The sequence below is a fragment of the Cucurbita maxima genome, unplaced genomic scaffold, assembly GCF_002738345.1.
Source record: "Cucurbita maxima cultivar Rimu unplaced genomic scaffold, Cmax_1.0 Cma_Scf00028, whole genome shotgun sequence".
Taxonomy (NCBI): Eukaryota; Viridiplantae; Streptophyta; class Magnoliopsida; order Cucurbitales; family Cucurbitaceae; genus Cucurbita; species Cucurbita maxima.
In genome coordinates, this window is record NW_019272044.1 from 80,954 (window position 1) to 87,241 (window position 6,288).

The following is a 6,288-nucleotide window of genomic DNA, read 5'->3' on the forward strand; positions in this document are numbered from 1 at the left end:
CTCACAAAACTTTCGAAAAACGTCGATCGTGACTCGGTTTTTTTAGCACGTACTTCAAAGTTCCCCGATTTGTGTTTTCGAAGTATGGTTTGATTTGAGGAACCATATTACTATTTTATGCACTCAGTTTTTTAGAAATAATATTCTAAATCATCAAGCCTTATCATTCCTCACAAAACTTTCGAAAAACGTCATTCATGACACGGTTTTTTAGCACGTACTAAAAACTTTTTTGTTTGGGTTTCCGAAGATGGGTTCGATTTGACGAACTCTTTTACTGTTTTATGCACCTCATTTCTTAGAAATAATATTCTAAATCATCAAGTCTTATCATTCCTCACAAAACTTTCGAGATATATCGACCGTGACTCGGTTTTTTTAGCACGTACTAAAAACTTCCTTGTTTGGGTTTCCGAAGAAGGGTTCGATTTGAAGAACTCTTTTACTGTTTTATGCACTCCGTTTCTTAGAAATAATATTCTAAATCATCAAGCCTTATCATTCCTCACAAAACTTTCAAAAAACGTCGATTGTCACTCGGTTTTTTTCACACGTACTTCAAACTTCCCAGATTTGGGTTTCCGAAATAGAGTTCGATTTGAGGAACCAAATTACTGTCTTATGCATTCCATTTCTTAGAAATAATATTCTAAATCATCAAGCCTTATCATTCCTCAGAAAAATTTCGAAAAACATCGACCGTGACTCGGCTTTTTTAGCACGTACTAAAAACTTCCCTGTTTGGGTTTCCGAAAGAAGGGTTCGATTTGAAGAACTCTTTTACTGTTTTATGCACTCCGTTTCTTCGAAATAATATTCTAAATCATCAAGCCTAATCATTCCTCACAAAACTTTCGAAAATCGTCGAAAGGGACTAGGTGTTTTTTGGCACGTACTTCAAACGTCCCCGATTTGTGTTTTCGAAGTAGGGTTCGATTTGACGAACTCTTTTACTGTTTTATGCACTCCGTTTCTTCGAAATAATATTCTAAATCATCAAGCCTTATCATTCCTCACAAAACTTTCAAAAAACGTCGATCGTGACTCGGTTTTTTTAGCACGTACTAAAAACTAACAAAATTTGGGTTTCCGAAGAAGGGTTCGATTTGAAGAACCATATTACTTTTTTATGCACTCCGTTTCTTAGAAAAAATATTCTAAATCATCTAGCCTTATCATTCCTCACAAAACTTTCACAAAACGTCGATCGTGACTCTATTTTTTTAGCACGTACTTCACACTTTCCAGATTTGGGTTTCCGACGTAGGGTTCGATTTGAAGATCCAAATTACTGTCTTATGAACTCCATTTCTTAGAAATAATATTCTAAATCATCAAGCCTTATCATTACTCAGAAAAATTTTGAAAAACGTCGACTCGGCTTTTTTAGCACGTACTAAAAACTTTCCTGTTTGGGTTTCCGAAGAAGGGTTCGATTTGAAGAACTCTTTTACTGTTTTATGCACTCCGTTTCTTAGAAATAATATTCTAAATCATCAAGCCTTATCATTCCTCACAAAACTTTCAAAAAACGTCGATCGTGACTCGGTTTTTTTAGCACGTACTAAAAACTTCCCAAATTTGGGTTTCCGAAGTAGGGTTCGAAGAACCATATAACTGTTTTATGCACTCCGTTTCTTAGAAATAATATTCTAAACCATCAAGCCTTATCATTACTAAGAAAAAATTTTAAAAACGTCGACTCGGCTTTTTTAGCACGTACTAAAAACTTTCCTGTTTGGGTGCCGAAGAAGTGTTTGGTTTGAAGAACTCTTTTACTGTTTTATGCACTCCCTTTCTTAGAAATAATATTCTAAATCATCAAGCCTTATCATTCCTCACAAAACTTTCAAAAAACGTCGATCGTGACTCGGTTTTTTTCACACGTACTTCAAACTTCCCAGATTTGGGTTTCCGACGTAGGGTTCGATTTGAAAAACCAAATTACTGTCTTATGCACTCCATTTCTTAGAAATAATATTCTAAATCATCAAGCCTTATCATTCCTCACAAAACATTCGAAAAACGTCGATCGTGACTCGGTTTTTTTAGCACGTACTTCAAACTTCCCAGATTTGGGTTTCCGACGTAGGGTTCGATTTGAAGAACCAAATTACTGTCTTATGCACTCCATTTCTTAGAAATAATATTCTAAATCATCAAGCCTTATCATTCCTCAGAAAAATTTCGAAAAAGATCGACCGTGACTCGGCTTTTTTTAGCACGTACTAAAAACATCCCTGTTTGGGTTTCCGAAGAAGGGTTCGATTTGAAGAACTCTTTTACTGTTTTATGCACTCCGTTTCTTAGAAATAATATTCTAAATCATCAAGCCATATCATTCCTCACAAAACTTTCAAAAAACGTCGATCGTCACTCGGTTTTTTTCACACGTACTTCAAACTTCCCAGATTTGGGTTTCCGAAATAGAGTTCGATTTGAGGAACCAAATTACTGTCTTATGCATTCCATTTCTTAGAAATAATATTCTAAATCATCAAGCCTTATCATTCCTCAAAAAACTTTCAAAAAACGTCGATCGTGTCTCAATTTTTTTAGTACGTACTAAAAACTTCCCAGATTTGGGTTTCCGACGTAGGGTTCGATTTGAAGAACCAAATTACTGTCTTATGCACTCCATTTCTTAGAAATAATATTAAGAAGGGTTCGATTTGAAGAACTCTTTTACTGTTTTATGCACTCCGTTTCTTCGAAATAATATTCTAAATCATCAAGCCTTATCATTCCTCACAAAACTTTCAAAAAACGTCGATCGTGACTCGGTTTATTTAGCACGTACTAAAAACTAACAAAATTTGGGTTTCCGAAGAAGGGTTCGATTTGAAGAACCATATTACTGTTTTATGCACTCCGTTTCTTAGAAATAATATTCTAAATCATCTAGCCTTATCATTCCTCACAAAACTTTCACAAAACGTCGATCGTGACTCGATTTTTTGAGCACGTACTTCACACTTTCCAGATTTGGGTTTCCGACGTAGGGTTCGATTTGAAGAACCAAATTACTGTCTTATGAACTCCATTTCTTAGAAATAATATTCTAAATCATCAAGCCTTATCATTACTTAGAAAAAATTTGAAAAACGTCGACTCGGCTTTTTTAGCACGTACTAAAAACTTCCCTGTTTGGGTTTCCAAAGAAGGGTTCGATTTGAAGAACTCTTTTACTGTTTTATGCACTCCCTTTCTTAGAAATAATATTCTAAATCATCAAGTCTTATCATTCCTCACAAAACTTTCGAGATATATCGACCGTGACTCGGTTTTTTTAGCACTTACTAAAAACTTCCCTGTTTCGGTTTCCGAAGAAGGGTTCGACTTGAAGAACTCTTTTACTCTTTTATGCACTCCGTTTCTTAGAAATAATATTCTAAATTATCAAGTCTTATAATTCCTCATAAAACTTTCGAAAAACGTCGACCGTCACTCGGTTTTTTTAGCGCGTACTAAAAACTTCCTTGTTTGGGTTTCCGAAGAGGGTTCGATTTGAAGAACTCTTTTACTGTTTTATGCACTCTGTTTCTTAGAAATAATATTCTAAATCATCAATCCTTATCATTCCTCACAAAACTTTCGAAAAACGTCGACCGTGAGTCGTTCTTTATAACACGTACTAAAAACTTACCTTTTTGGGTTTCGGAAGAAGGGTTCGATTTGAAGAACTCTTTTACTGTTTTATGCACTCTGTTTCTTAGAAATAATATTCGAAGAAGGGTTCGATTTGAAGAACTCTTTTACTGTTTTATGCACTCTGTTTCTTAGAAATAATATTCTAAATCATCAATCCTTATCATTCCTCACAAAACTTTCGAAAAACGTCGACCGAGAGTCGTTCTTTATAACACGTACTAAAAACTTACCTTTTTGGGTTTCCAAAGAAGGGTTCGACTTGAAGAACTCTTTTACTGTTTTATGCACTCTGTTTCTTAGAAATAATATTCTAAATCATCATGCCTTATCATTCCTCACAAAAATTTCGAAAAACGTCGATCGTGACTCAGTTTTTTTAGTACGTACTAAAATCTTCCCTATTTGGGTTTCCAAAGACGGGTTCGCTTTGAAGAACCCTTTTACTTTTTTATGCACACCGTTTCTTAGAAATAATATTATAAATCATCAAGCCTTATCATTCCTCACAAAACTTTCAAACAACGTCGATCGTGACTCGGTTTTTTTAGCACGTACTTCAAACTTCCTAAATTTGGGTTTCCGAAGTAGGGTTCGATTTGAAGAACAATATTACTGTTTTATGCACTCAGTTTCTTAGAAATAATATTCTAAATCATCAAGCCTTATCATTCCTCAGAAAAATTCCGAAAAACGTCGACCGTGACTCGACTTTTTTAGCACGTACAAAAAACTTCCCTGTTTGGGTTTCCGAAGAAGGGTTCGATTTGAAGAACTCTTTTACTGTCTTATGCACTCCGTTTCTTCGAAATAATATTCTAAATCATCAAGCCTTATCATTCCTCACAAAACTTTCAAAAAATGTCTATCGTGACTCGGTTTTTGTAGCACGTACTTCAAACTTCCCAGATTTGTGTTTCCGAAGTAGGGTTCGATTTGAAGAACCATATTATTGTTTTATGCACTCCGTTTCTTAGAAACAATATTCTAAATCATCAAGCCTTATCATTCCTCGGAAAAATTTCGAAAAACGTTGACCGTGACTCGGCTTTTTTAGCACGTACTAAAAACTTCCCTGATTGGGTTTCCGAAGAAGGGTTCGATTTGAAGAACTCTTTTACTGTTTTATGCACTCCGTTTCTTCGAAATAATATTCTAAATCATCAAGCCTTATCATTCCTCACAAAACTTTCAAAAAACGTCGATCGTGACTCGGTTTTTTTAGCACGTACTTCAAACTTCCCAGATTTGTGTTTCCGAAGTAGGGTTCGATTTGAAGAACCATATTATTGTTTTATGCACTCCGTTTCTTAGAAATAATATTCTAAATCATCAAGCCTTATCATTCCTCGGAAAAATTTCGAAAAACGTTGACCGTGACTCGGCTTTTTTAGCACGTACTAAAAACTTCCCTGATTGGGTTTCCGAAGAAGGGTTCGATTTGAAGAACTCTTTTACTGTTTTATGCACTCCGTTTCTTCGAAATAATATTCTAAATCATCAAGCCTTATCATTCCTCACAAAACTTTTGAAAAACGTCGATCGTGACTCGGTTTTTTTAACACGTACTTCAAACTTCCCAGATTTGTGTTTCCGACGTAGGGTTCGATTTGAGGAACCATATTACTGTTTTATGCACTCCGTTTCTTAGAAATAATATTCTAAATCATCAAGCCTTATCATTCCTCACAAAACTTTTGAAAAACGTCGATCATGACTCGGTTTTTTTAGTACGTACTAAAAACTTTCTTGTTTGGGTTTCCCAAGAAGGGTTCGATTTGACGAACTCTTTTACTGTTTTATGCACCTCATTTCTTAGAAATAATATTCTAAATCATCAAGCCTTATCATTCCTCACAAAACTTTCGAAAAATATCGACCGTTTTTTGAAGTACGTGCTAAAAAACAGAAGTTTGAAGTACGTGCTAAAAAAACCGAGTCACGATCGACGTTTTTTGAAAGATTTGTGAGGAATGATAAGGCTTGATGATTTAGAATATTATTTCTAAGAAACGGAGTGCATAACACAGTAAAAGAGTTCTTCAAATCGAACCCTTCTTTGGAAACCCAAACATGGAAGTTTTTAGTACGTGCTAAAAAAACCGAGTCACGGTCGACGTTTGTCGAAATTTTTGTGAGGATAAATATGGCTTGATGATTTAGAATATTATTTCTAAGAAACGGAGTACATAAAACAGTAAAAGAGTTCTTCAAATCGAACCCTGCTTCGGAAACCTAAACAGGGAAGTTTTTAGTACGTGCTAAAAAAACCGAGTCACGGTCGACGTTTTTCGAAATTTTTGTGAGGAATGATAAGGCTTGATGATTTAGAATATTATTTCTAAGAAACGGAGTGCATAAAACAGTAAAAGAGCTCGTCAAATCGAACCCTTCTTCGAAAACCCAAACAGGGAAGTTTTTAGTAAGTGCTAAAAAAGCCGAGTCACGGTCGACGTTTTTCGAACGTTTTGTGAGGAATGATAAGGGTTGATGATTTAGATTATTATTTCTTAGAAACGGAGTGCATAAAACAGTAAAAGAGTTCTTCAAATCGAACCCTTCTTCGAAAATCCAAATAGGGATGTTTTTAGTAAGTGCTAAAAAAACCGAGTCACGGTCGACGTTTTTCGAAATTTTTGT